The sequence below is a fragment of the Dermochelys coriacea genome, chromosome 16 (genome assembly GCF_009764565.3).
Source record: "Dermochelys coriacea isolate rDerCor1 chromosome 16, rDerCor1.pri.v4, whole genome shotgun sequence".
Taxonomy (NCBI): Eukaryota; Metazoa; Chordata; order Testudines; family Dermochelyidae; genus Dermochelys; species Dermochelys coriacea.
Genome location: NC_050083.1, coordinates 20,231,439 through 20,248,919, shown reverse-complemented (window position 1 = coordinate 20,248,919; position 17,481 = coordinate 20,231,439). Strand labels below are relative to the sequence as shown.

Sequence of the window (17,481 nt, the reverse complement as noted above, 5' to 3'; positions counted from 1 at the left end):
ACAAGGAGTAATGGTCTCAAGTTGCAGTGGGGGAGGTTTAGGTTGGATGTTAGGAAAAACTTTTTCACTAGGAGGGTGGTGAAGCACTGGAATGGGTTACCTAGGGAGGTGGTGGAATCTCCTTCCTTAGAGGTTTTTAAGGTCAGGCTTGACAAAACCCTGGCTGGGATGATTTAGTGGGGGATTGGTCCTGCTTTGAGTAGGGGGTTGGACTAGATGACCTTCTGAGGTCCCTTCCAACCCTGATATTCTATGATTCTATGACCCATCACCACTTTCATCCGACTGAATGAACCTGCTCTCATGTGTAAATACATACTACAAACAACATGTGCAGGAAAAAAAGATATGCTCTCTGACCGCAAATAGCTTCACAATCCTCTTTGTAAGGGTTAGGTGTATCTTATCCAGTCACGAAAGACCTCAACACTTCTTACCAGCACCATGGTTATGTACCTCATTAAGCTAGGAACTTAACCTAAAAAGAAGAGTTCTAGAAGGATGCTCTTTAACGAAATATATAGGATAACATCCCATTCAGATGTGGGTATAGACTGAGTATTTCTGTCAACCCACACCAACAGGAAGCTAATACATTCTCATGTTAAATGCATAATGTCAGACTAAGATTTAATAACCATAACCAGTACTTTAAAAATGAACCAACCTTCCCTGGTCAAGAGTAAAAATCTAAATACACACTCAGAAAGACATCAAAAGCTAAATCTTACTTCAGACTAACCCACATAAAATCACACACTACTATTAGCAAAGCAAGACAAATATATTTCTAACTGTATGTACGATATAATGACCTCAGACTCAATTTACTATGAAGACTGTATTCTGCAGAATTTAAAATGATACAGTTCCAACAAATACTCTTGAAATCAAGCGTCCTCAGAGCCTGCCTGTATCATCTTCAGAATCAGTTAGGGAAATAAATTCCCTTGACCATCAGCCATCCGCCCCGAACCTTAGTAGGTAAAACAGGCATAAGCCAATTTCAAATCCTGATAAACATTTTTGGCCACCCTCAAAGGCAAGCCTAAAATTAAACAGCTGAGCTACATAGGCTGGGCACAATGCAAACTGAGAATTTCTTGCATCAGAACTCTGCTTGCAATTCCTGTTGCTTTTCATATTATATTTTGCACTGTTGATGCAGAACATGTAACAAGTAACTGTACCTGTTCCTTACCCCTTTTTGCACCCTTGCTATTAGTGGGTATGAAGTGAACAACTTCCCTTATTCCATTAAGGTCTCAAACATTCAAGAAATACAAGCAGCCTCAAGATCCCAAATTCTCTTTCATACCCACAATCCTTAAATTAAAGATTGCTAGGCAAATTCCCCACGTTTTCTATTTGGCACTTGAGACCAATTAATGTGAATGAATTCTCTACCCCCTTTTTTAGATTAAAAAACGTCTAAGTGTTGCATCTGAAGAGCTGATTTTGGACTCCAGCAAAGAGATCTGATTGCCCAAACTCACCAATACCTCATACCTAACAAACGAAATGCACGGGGATTAAATGCCAACAACGTGGTCATTATATTATAACACACAAGTAAGACGTGATCGCTCCTCCAAGAAATCACTGAATTCTTTCCTGGGTATCTGGCTGGTGAATCTTGCCCATGTGCTCAGGGTTTGGCTGATTGCCATGTTTGGGGTCGGGAGGGAGTTTTCCTCCAGGGCAGATTGGAGAGGCTCTGGAGGTTTTTTTGCCTTCCTCTGTAGCATGGGGCATGGTTGACTGGAGGGAGGCTTCTCTGCTCCTTGAAGTTTTGAACCATGATTTGAGGACTTCAATAGCTCAGACATGGGTGAGGTTTTTCATAGGAGTGGTGGGTGACATTCTGTGGCCTGCGCTGTGCAGGAGGTCGGACTAGATGATCAGAGTGGTCCCTTCTGACCTTAGTATCTATGAATCTATGAAAAATCACTGAAGTTTTCTTCAGAAGGCATGAAGATGTCACAGGCCTCATGCAAATCCAAGATGGCTGCTCACCTAATTTGGAGGATTACACAGTAACATACACAACCTTAAAGTCTTCAGTGCAAATTTATTTCTGCAACAAAACAAGCTTTTGAAGACATAGGAGGAGATTCTGCTGCTTCACCCGAAGCAGATGGGAGATAACCAGTTCTCCTCTTCTGTGGTTTGCAGGTTTCATCTTAGAACGTTTTACTCATGCTTGCAGCATAAATGGTAACAGGGCTGAGTGTTCCATTTTACTCTGCAATAAACCAGCTCCCTCATCAGGTCATATTCATCCTTTGACTCTGTAGTTTATTCACTCATGAACTGTATTATTGCCTCATTAAGCAGCACACCCATCCTATCAATTCAATACTCTGCCCTGATGCTGAGAATGACAGTTCACTTCTTTAGCAAAGAATCTGTATTTACTACTTCTCTAATATCCTGTAGTAGATGTAGATGACTCAAGACTTAATTATATAAAACAAAACTTCACAAAAGAACTTCAAAGAATTTAATACGTTTAAATTTGGGACTAAACAATAGAGTGTTCTGGATGATCTAGAGGCTTGATAATGTTAAACTGAACCAGTACAGCCTGCTATACTGACGAGGACATGGCAAGATTCCTAGGAACTGTCTGGTAAGTCAAGAAGTTCTGTGATTCGATTCATTATGCAGCCTATAAATTAGTCAATCCTACTCCTTAGTCTATTCTGGAGAACAGGAAAAAAGATGGCTCCATTCCAAATACTGTGTACTCTGCAGAAACCCTAATAATCACTTCACACAGCTCTTGTAAAACCTCAAGAAACACTGAAACTCCTCACTATTTTGGAGGAAAAAATGAGGTAATTACTGCAAATAATTCTTTGCCATTCTATTATAACCTTCCCCCATAGACCTTAAAACAATTTACAAACAATCTGCACAATAATCCATATTACTATTCTCAGGAGTAGTGATCCACGTCTTGTCAGAGAGTCAGCAACAGAGACAAGAACAGAACCCTAGGATTCTGACTTCAAGTCCTCTGTTCTAGCCGCTGAACACCACTCCTCTCCCCCCTAGCCCCCTCCCCCCCGCCAAAGAGCTGTACACTTACTGGTGGGATACATAGGCCTTGCCCAAGAAGCACCTGGCATCTGCATCTCCCATTGCGATTAACAGGAGTTGTGGGTGAGCAGTGCCAATCAGACTCAAGTAATTAGTAAACAAAATTTAACCTATTATCTCAAGCTATACAACATGTTCAAGGTTTTTCCTTCCCTTTGCTACATTTCAAAACATGGTTATTTCTGGGGGGGTTTAAAATCTGAATTAAAATAAAAGTCAAAGCTTTGTCTCTTAATCAGAAGTTAGGGAAGAAGTCATAATAGCCCCATTCATCAAAAGCAAACTTGGTAAAGTAGTGGGTACAGCTTGTATTCATAAGGAGAGAATGAAAAACACTGAGCTGAGGAAGAGTTAAGAGACAGAAATAGAAGACACCCCCCCACAAAATATTTTTTTTAGTAACATAACTGGCTATGAAGCGGTTTTCTCTTTGTTTACCTTCTATGGAGAGCAATATAGAAAGCCAAAGTAATACACTCAACTACTTTCTTAAAAGCTTTGCTCTTTTTTTTTTTTTTTAAATCAAATTATAGAACAACTTTCTCAGCAGGAGTCAGGCTAGAATAAAAATCACCAAAGTTAACAAACATAAGACCAACAAAGATTAATGTCTACATGATTTCAAAAGTAGTACAACGTAGATTTCAATTACATTTTAATTGTAATGTATATCTTTTTAATCTTCTTTCACACTAATGGTTTTATATGAGAAAAGAAAAGAAACAGAATAAAAAAAACTGCTGACAACAAAAAATCAACATGCAAAATTTAACAGAAGGAACTTAGTGCTGTAATGGGAAATGAATTAGATGTTGAAAACTATGTTAATGTTGCATTAAAGTAGAGATTGAATTTCTTGACTCTTTCATGAAAACGAAGTTAAGGTTGCAACTTTAAGGCTGTCCCTTTCACAGACACACTACAATAAAGTCATTATAAGACAACAGAACATGTAGTATTACAACATGTACACCTAAAGGTAAAAAAAGGGACAGTTAAAAAAATTGCAATGTACAGTTTAATTTATTTACAGAGCAGCATCTTAGGATGAGAGTTCTATTATTATTATTGTCTATTACATTATGCTTTTCAGTAAATTGAGTATTTCTCCCTGTTGTATATGATCATATAAGTATGTAAAGATAAAAGTCACACACACTTAGGTCTTTTCTCTGTTATAGAGCCAAGGTTAGATGATACAGTAGCGTAGAGCAGGAACAGGTATTTATACTGATGTTTGATAGTGCAAGTGGAGCTGCCCGGGAGTAATACAAATGGTGCAAAACTTTCAGAGATGCATCTTTACCTGAATGTCCAGCTCCCAGAACAAAAGTCATCTAAGGTGAGAATCAGCAGGAGAAATTTCAGCACAAACTATAATTGTGTGTAAGCTGTGAAAATACAGGTTTTCAAGAAAAGTGCCATCTCAACCACAACTATAATAAAAACAGGTATGCACAAGTTCATTACACAGGAATAAATATAGGTTGCAAAGCTTGATGTGCTCAGTGTAAAATACAGAAAGGTTTCCAAGTAAGCAAACATCTAATGAAGGGTTATCCTTATTTGTGAGGATTCCATTCCATCAAGGAACTGAACCACAAACCTCTGCATGTTTCACAGTAGCAGCCGTGTTAGTCTGTATTCGCAAAAAGAAAAGGAGTACTTGTGGCACCTTAGAGACTAACAAATTTATTAGAGCATAAGCTTTCGTGAGCTACAGCTCACTGCGCAGTGAGCTGTAGCTCACGAAAGCTTATGCTCTAATAAATTTGTTAGTCTCTAAGGTGCCACAAGTACTCCTTTTCTTTTTGCAAACCTCTGCATGCGAGAGAAAGGAGAATATGCTTGTTCTCTCCCTAAAATGACTAGCTGCATCTTGTAAACAGCAGGCTAGCACACAACACTCCATAGACCTTTTTCCCTTGGAGGTATTTAATCCAAGTACTTGCCAGACCTACGCATGTCTAGCTTTTAAAACCAAGTGATGTTAAGCATTATCAAAACCAACATAACACACCAAGTCTTTCAAGCACACAGCTGTTGTCTTTCAAACAGAAATTTCTGTAATTCCAATAATTTATTAATGCACCTGTGTGGTATTGTATCTGTCGTATCATAATTTGAATAAGGGACTCAGCACCTTGCAGGGACAAGAACTCACAAGAGAAATGCTGTCCCACCGTAACTTTGGCATTGTTACATTGACACTACAATATGTTCTTTTTGACACCTCTACAGGGGGTTATATAGTCAAGCCTAACTCCTGTTTTTCTAATGCATCACATAACTAGAGTATCCTGTGGCATAGGGAACTGGCATGTGAAACATGTATCCACACACAAACTACATAGCTTTAGGCTGCAACACGTCTCTCTAATGAATATTGTGGTGTTAAAGCATTTATGGAAAGAAATCATTGCTGGCACTGGACGACACAACCCCTTTCCAAACAAGTGTTCAAACCCACTAGCTTGAGAGAGCACAGGCTCGGTCATATTTAACTTACAATTCTTTGCACATGCTATTCTTCAGTTTGCTGCTGAATTTTTGCCTCCAGGCTCCCAAGGATGGAAATCATCTGGCTCCTCTCCCTAAATCAATAGAATCCTCAAAGAGCCCTGATTGCTACAAATTAGTTGCTACAAAGTGAGGTGCATTTTTTACTGTTTTTACAAATGATTAATAGGTCCCCATATTGGCTTTATTGCTTTTGGGATGTCACTGTGAGGTAAAGTATTTAATCTCATCCCAATGACTATATATGGTCACTTTGATGGAGTCACCCCCTCCCCCTACATTCTGCTGCCCTTAACTCCTGGCACTTACTTCCAAAGCAAACTGGCAGTATTTGGGAACTGTGCCACTAAACCAGAAGTCAGCAGACTCCCAATGTTACCATGAACTCCCCCCTTTTCCAGTTAATGCTTTTAAACACCCCTTAAAGTTGGCAAGATTTTGAAAAGATACACAGAGAAACTTTTTAAAAGTACTTTGAAGTCATTACATAAAAGAAAAAAGTAACAAGTTACTTTTGTTTAAATGTAGATTTTATAATTATCTCTTGGAAGTTTAAAATCAGCTTCTCTTGCTCCTGAAACCTGTGCTAACTTATTGAGCCTGCAAACTGGTTTGTTATTATAGGGTTGCTTGCGACTCCTGGACTGGTGTCAGTGATCCCCATGCACCTGGGGGGGAGGGGAGGGGGGAATGCACTGAAACATTTTTGTCTGGTTTGGAAGGGAAACATAAAAATTTACTTTGCTTGCAAGTTTCTAAAAAGTAAAATTTCCAGACCATTTAGAGGATTAAGAAAATGATCATTTCTTTGGACAGTACTCTGAACATGGAAAGCACAAAATACATGCCAAGTACTATTATCTACACAGTATTTCAATAAGGTTGCAAGGTATTTTAAGTCTCAGTAAGTGTACCAAAAAACCTGTTTCCACCCATGAATCAGAGTCACTGATAGCCCATCACTGTCCCAAATCATATCCCTCTATGGTGAAAACCATGTGAGGCAGCAGTGTGGTACCGGGGGAATTTCCCCTGCAGATCTCCAGAAATATATGGGAAGCCAGGGCCTTTGACATGGAAGTCCTGTACTTCCATATCATATCCTACCCCAAGCACTCCCAAGCAGCGTTAACTCCTTTGCAGGCACATTGCCAGCGCCTCCTCTCTGCCCGCCCTGTCCCTAGAACCCCCAAGTAGGTAAGCTACATGGAAAATATAACAGTTCTAGGCTGCATTGCCTTTCCTAATTTCCATGACACTGGAGAGCTCAGGGTCTAGTATTTGTAATCAGGAAAGAATTTTCCCCTAGGTCAGATTGGCAGAGATGCTGGGGTTTTTCGCCTTCCTCTGAAGTGTGGGACATGGGTCACTTGCTGGTCTGAACGAGAGTAAATGGTGGATTCTTTTTAACTTGAAGTCTTTAAATCAAGATTTGAGGACTTCAGTAACTCAGCCAGAGGTTATGGTTCTATTACAGGAGTGAGTGGGTGAGGTTCTGTGACCTGCAATGTACAGGTCACACTATATGATCATGACGACTCCTCCTGGCTTTAAAGTCTATGAGGGGTTGGGGGAGAAAATGTGCACACACACACCCCATTTCCCAAGCAGCCCTTCCTCCACTCCTCACATCAAGCCTTCAAATTTCCACCCTTCCCTTCACACAGACCCTGTATTCTGGGAAGAAACCTCCACCCAGTCCGGAATGATGTGGGAGGGTGAGAAAGGGCATGATATTGCAAAGGTGGCTGAGGCTATGTCTACACTACAGCTTATGTAGGCGTAACTTATGTTGCTCAGGGATGTGAATAAACCCCCCCCGTAAGCAACATACATTACATTGACATAAGCGCCGGTGTGGACAGCACTATGATGGCGGGAGAGCTTCTCCCGCCGACACAGCTACTGCCGCTTGTTCAGGTGGTTTTACTATGCCGATGGAAGAGTTCTTTCCTGTCAGCACAGAGCGTCTTCACTGCTGCAGCACTGCATGTGTAGACATGCCCAGAGTCTCCCTCCATAAGGAAGGGGGAGACCCAAGCTCAGAGAGTTCCCTTTGTGAACTGATTTATGTAACATGATCTGGCTGAGCAGTAGGAAATTTTACCACCTCTGTCCCCATTTAAGAGAAATCACATGACAAAACGAGTGCAATACCTCACACCTGAAGTCTTGGCATGATTCTTTACCCCTCTGTCAGATCATGTCATTTAACAAGTTAAGAACAGCAGGTATGGATAAATACAGTGCACGATTTAATATTTTTAAAATCTCTACCTTCAAACATTTGTTTAATTTTTTTTTTAATAAAAACAAGTTGAACTTAAAACTTGATAACGAATCACAGTCCCAGCAAATGAGCAATTACAGTCGACAATGAATTATGCCTGAAGCAAGCTGGGAAACATATTTCGCAAATGATTTCATCCACAGACAAACGTGGCATGACACTTGATTTGCTAAAAAAGACACAAGGTTGTCAAAATTCCTGTCACTTTGCAAATAAAGTCAGGTAGAAAGAAAATGAAGAGCCTCACCTCTTTAGCAATGTTAACCTATTTCTCAACGTGCTTGAGAAAAAAAAAACACTTCAGGTGTTTCCATCAAACCTCGGGCTAGTCTACACGGCAGCGTTTTAACGTGGCTTGTGTGATCGGGGTGGCGCAGCGCTGGGAGACAGCTCTCCCAGCACTCTAAAAAATCCACCTACACAAGGAGTGCAGCTACCAGGGCACTGTCTACACCGGTGCTTTACAGCGCTGAAACTTGTTGCACTCAGGGGGGTGTTTTATTCACACCCCTGAGCCAGAAAGTTGCCATGCTGTAAATTGCCAGTGTGGACAAGCCCCTAGTTAGTGAAGCTCTGATAAAGGGCAAAGGTTAACTGAATTGCTAAGACTTCACAGAACAATCCTAAAAAAGGCAGAAGAGATGGCCCCCGAGTGACTGTAAGGCTGCAATTCACAGGAGTTGCTCTGCTGGCATTATAGAAGTGAGCTGTAGCCCACGAAAGCTTATGCTCAGATAAATTTGTTAGTCTCTAAGGTGCCACAAGTCCTCCTGTTCTTTTAGGAGAGATTAAGGGACTGAACAACAGCAATGCATAGCACTTTCCCTGGCCATCAGGTGTTACAGAAATCTTAAATAATCAAAAGAAATAATAAATAAAGATATCAGTAAATGGGTAGAAGAAATGACGTGCCTTTAACTTTCCATTTTCTTCTACCTCTGCGTGAGTTTGGTCAAATCAGTCTAAAATGTTAAACAGTTTAACTGTCCCTTGAAGTGGTTTGTGACTTATATCATCACTAGAGCTTTCTGAAGCAATTATTCCTTTCTACCTCACTAAAACCCCTCTATTTTCACCCCACAGAAAGCTACTGCTAAACTCAAAATGCGGAAAAATTCAACATCGTAGCTGAATCTCCATTCTAACCTCATTTTGTCAGGCCTGGGTATTTTTAAACACAAGCACTGTAGGGAGACAGCTAGTGGTAAAGTCACAATCATTTTGTAAGATCGCTTTGCTAAGTTTATCCGCAATCCAATGGCTCCACACAATACTTAGCAACACACCAGCTTATTGTGTCAGAGAGCCATGTCCCAATTTAAGTACTATTGTGTCAATACAGCAAGCTTTCAAATAAAGTACATATCTGCAGACGTACACAGCAGAGCAGAAACCGCCAGGAGACCTGGCAGGGAAATCATACTTCATAAGAAAATGGTCTAAAATAAATATTTCCATTCCACACAATCCGAGTTGGATAAGCACACACAAGTGTGGAAGTTTCTCTGAAGCTACCCATATTTCTTCAGGGGTGCAACACGGAGTTGAACAAAATCTCTTGTGATATTTCTGGCACTTCTCCGAAAACCAACTGGAAATACCACAAAACGGCATCTCGTCTCTCAGCACTTTGCTGCCTGATCCTAACTGAAACCTGGTGCTAAAAATCTGAACTTTACAGAGAGGTTTGTTTTGAGTCCAGGCCTAGAAATGGACAAAGATTCGGAGGGAAGGAGCATTCTTATCTTCTCCAAACCAGTTTAAACATCCATGATGAGAGTCCACATGAAAAGGCCAATTAATGCAGTTAGACAGTGCTCTTCACATCTTCGGGCTCACAGAGTACAGAATTAGAGCCCAATGTGAAGTTGGTGCTAACGGCACCATTTCATATAAACTGAAATCTGTCGGAGGCCTAAAAGATTCCCTGGACAAGGAAAATCCAGGCAGATCATATTTATTATTAAATTGTGGAGTGAAGTTGCTTTCATTTTGCAGGAAGGCATTGTCATAGCCTGAAAAATATGTAAGCGTGAAGTGGTCACCATCACTTGCAGGAGTACTTTTTATATTTACATAAACACATGTTGTCCACATGCTGAATATGGTTTTAACTTACATGTCTTCTGTACCCTTAAAAAAAGAGAGAGAATTAGTGTAGCTAGTAATAAGCAACACAATCACAGAAAGGCTGCTTCCAAGATCAAACTCTGGGAAGCTGGAACAACGGAGCTTAAACTCTATGAACAGGTTTCAGAGTAGCAGCCGTGTTAGTCTGTATTCGCAAAAAGAAAAGGAGTACTTGTGGCACCTTAGAGACTAACAAATTTATTAGAGCATAAGCTTTCGTGAGCTACAGCTCACTTCATCGAAATTATTAAGCTAACTTTAAATTGGACTCTACTACTGGAAGTTTTCATCCATCTCTGATCCACAGCAAGATCTTACATTTCAGATACTATATATTCTAATACATCACAATTCAAGATCCATTAAAGAGCTGCCATCAAGTGAATTTATGCCACAAATTTAAATCTTGCAAACTGGATACAATTAACTTAGGCTTGAATAGAGACTGGGAATGGATGAGTCATTACACAAAGTAAAACTATTTCCCCATGGTATTTCTCCCTCCCACCTCACCCCCCACCGTTCCTCTGATATCCTTGTTAACTGCTGGAATTAGCCTACCTTGCTTGTCACCATGAAAGGTTTTCCTCCCCCCTCCCCCCCCCCCCCCCCGCTGCTGGCGATGGCTTATCTTAAGTGATCACTCTCCCTACAGTGTGTATGATAAACCCATTGTTTCATGTTCTCTGTGTGTGTGTGTGTATATATATAAATCTCTCCTCTGCTTTTTCCACCAAATGCATCCGATGAAGTGAGCTGTAGCTCACGAAAGCTTATGCTCTAATAAATTTGTTAGTCTCTAAGGTGCCACAAGACCTCCTTTTCTTTTTGCAAATACAGACTAACACGGCTGCTACTCTGAAACCTGTCATAGAAACAATGTTTCTCAAAAGGTTCGATTAATAGAAATGTCTATATATCTGGCATTTTCTTCTATAAATTCTAATGGAAATGTTTTTGTTTGGTTTCCAGTGCTCCTCTATAGTGTTTGCAAAACAAACACTGTAGTATTGTGCAAGTGCAGGAGAACCAGAAGACAAAACTTCTTACAGACTGTGTCAGTTGTTTGTTTATTGCAACAGTCCAATTTAAGAGAAGTTCAAAGCATAAACCTTAATAAAAAATTAAGTGAGATTTTAGAATCCACAGTGTTTTATTAACTAGGATAATTAAATTTTTGTAAAATTATGTTTACCTGAAATATACATTATATATTAACCTGAATGTCCCTTTAATACTGTTCTGCCCCTTTGTCTATTTTTGAATTAAAGAAAAAAATTCACATTTCATTTAAGAAAGTGTATTACTTTAAAAAGTTGCTAAAATTTGCAAAGAAGAAAGATTTCAACTCCCACAAGTTCATTCTTTCCCTTGGGCATTCCAATTCTACCACCCCGTTTTCACATAACCCTGTATGAAACCTCGATTGAGAATATTTGTTGTTTTTACACAATGACATGAAATCTTCAGTGGACCATGGAATGACATTTATTCCCAGGAAAATAAGGGCAAGATCCCTAATAAGAGCCTTTCACTAGAGTTTGAGCTATTATTACCTCTATTGTTCATAGCTTGAGGATATGTGCTGACTGTCCCAGGCCTGGCTAACAACATATATTCAAGTAAAAGGCAAAAGGTTTAGCCTTAGTCTGTTTAAAGCTATTTAAAAGTAGATATTCAGCAGTTGAATGGGCTTGTATTTTTGTTTCTTTTTAACTATATTCATATATACATTTTAACATTGCTTCTGGATAGTGTTGAGCATTGTTCGCTCTTACTGAAATCTAATAGGCCTGGAGTGTGCTCAGCATCTCACAGCATCAGGATCCTAACACTTTGTATGAAGTATGACTAGATGGTTTCAAGAATCACACTAGATACATGATTCCAGAAACCCACTCTTCATGCACTGGAATATTAACTGGTAGAAGTTAATATGCAACTGAGAGGACAGCAATAATTCAGTTTTGTTTACCGATTTCAGCTTCTACTACTGTTTAATATTTTAGTTTGAAAAGGTAAAACAGTGTGCCAGTTCATCATTACTCAGGACACAAGACAAACACTTGGCAAGCACGAAGTGCATCAAGCTACCCACAATCTCACAAATGCCTTTTGAATGGAGGAAACACACAAGTAAATATTCAAATTAATGAAGCAGCATGTAATGGAGACCTCATTTTAAGTGTTCCGGTACTTTTCCTGTTAATACATATGGGTGAGTCTCACCACTGAAGTACAGAATGTACCACTGTCATTTTATTTTCCTATAGCAGTGGCGACGTTCGGAGAAGTCCTTGAACAGAGCAAACGTACTTTAACTACAACATGCTGCCTACTGCAGTACATACCATAACACACCAGCATTCGGAAAGGCACTTATCTCCCTTCAAAAAATCCCCAATAAAGTACCACTATATTTTCCATATTTATACATCAACAAGCTGCTTAACATCCTGCCTCTTGCTGACCACGTGATATAGCATAAAAATAATACTGGAATATTATAAAGCATGTCTGCTCTGCAACCCCCCACAAAAATCCACAACTGCAGTCATTTGAATTATAGCATCCTTCGCAAAAATGATGTTATACTATTATTCTTAAACTGTGCATTTCGGTGTTCATTTTTTTAAAAAAATCCCTTTCCTTCAGGTCATACAATCCTCCAATACCAAAAAAGAGTACAAACATCTATACAAACACTTAGAAATTAAAATCAACTAAGCCCTGCAGCCACTTCATTAACATGTTTCTAATTATATCCTATTTCTCAAATCCATTTTGCTAGGTGAATAGGACTTGGAAAGACCAAAGGACCTAATCAAATTCTACCACAATCAGCATCTTTTCTAGGAAAGCTCCAATACTTCCCAAAGCAGCCCTCCTTTCCCAGTAACTTCTTCCCCTACCCCCAGCCAAACCAAAGAAAAAAATAAATAAATACCACTTTCTTACACTAATGGATGCTTTACCCCTTGTTACACAAAACACTTCCTTATCTAGATCCCCAAATACCTGCAATTTGAAATTAAGAAAAAGACAGCACAGCTCATCATGTTATTTGAAGCAATCAATTTATGTTTGTGTCTCTGACTCCATGAAAGGTTAAGGGGTTTGTTATATTATTTACTGTGGCTGTTCCTTCAGTATCAGGGCTAAAATCTATTGTATTTGTCATATTAAAAAAAAACTGGGAAAGAAAAACCTGTTTATTGAATGCTCACTGAATTAGCGACATGGGGCAGAAGACTGTTTTATATTTTATTGACTCAATAAACTAACTGTATTAAAAGCTGGACCTGCCAGCAGCAGGAAACAGCCGCAAAACCTCAAAGGAATTTTTGGGGGAGGTTGAGAGACAAAGTCCAGGATATATTTCCCCCATTAGAGAGTGGATTAAAATACCTCTCGTAACTATTTGTTAAACATTAGCAGAGTGCTAGGCATTGTACAGAACAACGAATTACTACAACTGGACACAATCCTTTTATCAAACGCACCAAAGGACTATCAGTTCTTTTGAGGACAGGGCGGAAGGAGGGAGAAGACAATACCCCTAGAGAAGAGGAATGTGGTGTGAAGAGGGGGAAAAAACAACCACTACCAATGGACAGGGTGAAAAAAAAACCATCTCTGTGCTGTTTCTTGGGCAGGAGGAATTCCCCAGGGAGGATGTGGGGAAGGATGGGGATTCAGGACGCAGGATTATTTCCTGCGGAGGATAGGTGAATCAGATGGGAAGGGGAGGTAGGGAGAAATCCCTTGCAACAGTGAGAGGATGGAGCACGTGGGGGTGCCTCAGCTGTAGTATTGGAGAGTGGCTTTTCAGGGGTAGGGTGTGGGAGATGACAGGAGATAGTTCTCTGGGTAAAGGGTGTGGGTGAGTAAATTCCTAGGGTTAGGACAGAGGCAAGTCCAATGAGATCAGGGGGAATGGGGGGGACTCCAATAAGATAGGGTGTCAGGAGAATTGGGATGAGTCCCCTGGCATGAGGATTGGGATGACTCTCTGCTGTGTGTAAGGGCATATGCTGGGCAGGTGACTCCATTGGATAAGGAGGAGTAAGGGGTGACAGCCATATGCGGGAGTAGGCTGGGACTGAGACCCATGGACTGAGGGTGAGAGGGCCGAGGCAAGTGCTACCATGCTGGGGGGAGAGGTAAGGATGACTCCCTTCTTGGGGAATGGGAAGGTATTGTCCCTGTTGGAGGGGCAGGCAGAGTCACCTCTGAAGTGGTTAATCCCCCCAGAGTGACTGGGAGAAGCGATTGTTGTGCAGACAGGCGGGGGATAGTCTGCTGTTAAAGGACTGCACTTGGGTGCCATCGGCGGGGCCAATTCTCCTGTAAGTGGACTGAACATGTTGTGGTTGAGTCCCATTTGGGAGGGAGCTCTTCCTCCCAGAGGTAGCATGGGGGGACAGGGGGAGATCCTCTGGTACAGCAGAGGGGTGAGTGGGGCAAGCTCCCTGTTAGAAGGGGCAGAATGAGGAGGGCATGATCTCCATGTTGGGAGACAAGCAGAGGCGAGTCCCCTGTGGATGGGAGAGAACGTCAGAGGGGGAAGAGGCAAGTCCTCTGGATGACTATGGGGAGGGGTTCATGATGAGTCTACTGTGGATTTGGAGAAGAGTAGGTGGGGACTGAGCCTCTGTGGGAGTTGGGTGAATCCCATCTAGGATGTAGGTTAGGAAGAGAGCACCAGGCCGGGGGGGTTAGTCCCTCTAGAGAAAGAAGGACCAGGGAATAGGTGTGGGATAGCTGCCCTCTTGCCCTTCTTCAAGGGAGAGGATGGAGGGCAACCCCAGGCGAGGGGGTGACTTGGGATTAGGGGGAGCAACACCCAGTGGGGCAAGGGGGATGACTCGGGAAACGTTAGGGGGAGCAAACCCCGGGAGGTGACTCGGACGGGGGTAGCGGGAACAAACCCCGGGGGGAGCGACACCCGGCGGGGCGACTCGGGGGAGGGGTGGGGGGAGCGACACCCGGCGGGGCGACTCGGGGGAGGGGTTGGGGGAGCGACACCCGGCGGGGGCGACTCGGGGGAGGGGTTGTGGGGAGCGAACACCCGGCGGGGCGACTCGGGTGGAGGGGTGTGGGAGCGACACCCGGCGGGGGGCGACTCGGGGGGGGGGCGTTGGGGGAGGCGACACCCGGCGGGGCGACTCGGGTGGTGGGGGGGCGTGGGGGAGCGACACCCGGCGGGTCGACTCGTGGGGGGGGGGCGTTGGGGAGCGACCCGGCGGGGCGACTCGGGGGGGGGGGGCCGTTGGGGGAGCGACACCCGGCGGGGCGACTCGGGGGGGGGGGCGTTGGGGAGCGGACACCGGCGGGCGACTAGGGGGGGGGGGGTTGGGGGAGCGACACCCGGGGGGCGATCGGGGGGGGGGGCGTTGGGGGAGCGACACCGGCGGGGCGATTCGGGGGGGGGGCGTTGGGGGAGCGACCGGCGGGGCGACTCGGGGGGGGGCGTTGGGGGAGCGACACCGGGGGGCGGACTCGGGGGGGGGGTTGGGGGGGAGCGACCGGCGGGGGCGACTCGGGGGGGGGCGTTGGGGAGCGACACCCGGCGGGGCGACTCGGGGGGGGGCGTTGGGGAGCGACACCCGGCGGGGCGACTCGGGGGGGGGCGTTGGGGGAGCGACCCGGCGGGGCGACTCGGGGGGGGGGCGTTGGGGAGCGACACCGGCGGGGCGACTCGGGGGGGGGCGTTGGGGGAGCGACACCCGGCGGGGCGACTGGGGGGGGGGCGTTGGGAGCGACACCCGGCGGGGCGACTGGGGGGGGGGCGTTGGGGGAGCGACACCCGGCGGGGCGACTCGGGGGAGGGGTTGGGGGAGCGACACCCGGCGGGGCGACTCGGGGGGGGGCGTGGGGGAGCGACACCCGGCGGGGCGACTCGGGGGCGGGGGTGGGGGAGCGACACCCGGCGGGGCGACTCGGGGGGGGGCGTTGGGGGAGCGACACCCGGCGGGGCGACTCGGGGGGGAGGGGTTGGGGGAGCGACACCCGGCGGGGCGACTCGGGGGGGAGGGGTTGGGGGAGCGACACCCGGCGGGGCGACTCGGGGGGGGGCGTTGGGGGAGCGACACCCGGCGGGGCGACTCGGGGGGGGGGCGTTGGGGGAGCGACACCCGGCGGGGCGACTCGGGGGGGCGTTGGGGGAGCGACACCCGGCGGGGCGCCTGTCGGCGGCAGGGGCGCCGGGGCACAGGGCCGGCTCCCGGCGGGCCGGGGGCTCCGGGCGGCGGTTACCTGCGGGGCTCGCTGCCCCACGGACGCGCGGCGGCTCCCTGGGGCCTAGCGGCGCTGGCCGGCTCGGCGGCAGGAAGTGATTCCAGCGGCTCCTCGCATGGACTTTCCCTGACCTCGCCCAGCAGCGCCGAGCGCCGCGGGCCGGGCCGGGCCGGGCGGGGCGCGGGGCTGATCGCGGCCCCCAGCTAGACGGACCCTCGGCACGACGGGCCGCGGGACTGGAGGCGGCTGGCGGCGCCCCGGCCCTGCCGGCGCCACAGGCTTTGCCCGGCTCCCCGCCGGGGCCTCCCTAACCCCGGGGCTGGGGCTAGCATCGCCCCTTCCCTCTGTCGTGACATGCCCTGGGCCCAGGGGATGCCGCTGCCAGACCCCCCCCGGCAGGCGTGTGCCCCACGGAGCCCACCGATAGTGTCGCGCTGGGGGTCCGTGCAGGACATGGAGACAGGGCGGGGCGATCAGAGGGGCTTGATCTTTCCATGTGTCGCTTATTATTTTTCAGGGTAATTAAAAAGGGGAGGGGAAAGAGGATGTCAAAGAGGCGCACCTCGACTTCCCCGTACTCCGCGGCCGCTGCGAGTACAGCCTAGTGCAGTGCGGGGCCCTTGGGGCCGGGGACTTCCCCTGGTGTCAACAGGCTTTCCACTCCCTGCCCATCGCTAAACGGGGCCCTAAGCACCCCCGGCCTGCTCCTTATCCTTGCATGTGTTAGTATTGCGGTTTAGTCAGATCATAGTACAAATAAAACAACTGCACTTGAGGAAAACTTAAGTTTTTGAAAATCACCTGGGTTCTTTCTGCCGTGCTGCCTCTTTTGGTAGGGAGGCAGCCCCAGAAACATCTGCAAAGAAACCTCATCATCGCACTTCAAATCCCCACTCAAAACTCTGCTTCGCCGGTATGCCTATAAAAACTTGACCAGGGAGGCTGCTGGTGTGCTGAGACCATTGCCTATCACCAATATTGTCTCCTGGTTTCCTTGTGCCCCCTGGTCTGTATCCATTTGTTGTCCCTTGTCTTTTACTTCGGCTGTAAACTCCTCGGGGGCAGGGAGTGTCTTTTTGTTCTAAAAAGAAAAGGAGGACTTGTGGCACCTTAGAGCCTAACAAATTTATTCGAGCATAAGCTTTCCTGAGCTACAGCCCACTTCATCGGATTGCATCCGATGAAGTGAGCTGTAG

The 17,481-nt window shown here is 45.5% G+C and overlaps 1 protein-coding gene across 1 annotated transcript in view; it reads right to left on the bottom strand.

Annotated features, from left to right (window-relative positions):
• Positions 1 to 16,492, bottom strand: part of NACC2 (NACC family member 2) — an 82,658-nt gene extending 66,166 nt beyond the window's left edge. The window contains exon 1 of the mRNA XM_038374892.2: positions 16,304 to 16,492. The gene's annotated coding sequence lies outside the window, so the exon portion shown is untranslated. The remainder of the gene's footprint in view (positions 1 to 16,303) is intronic.
• Between the last annotated feature and the right edge of the window lie 989 nt (positions 16,493 to 17,481).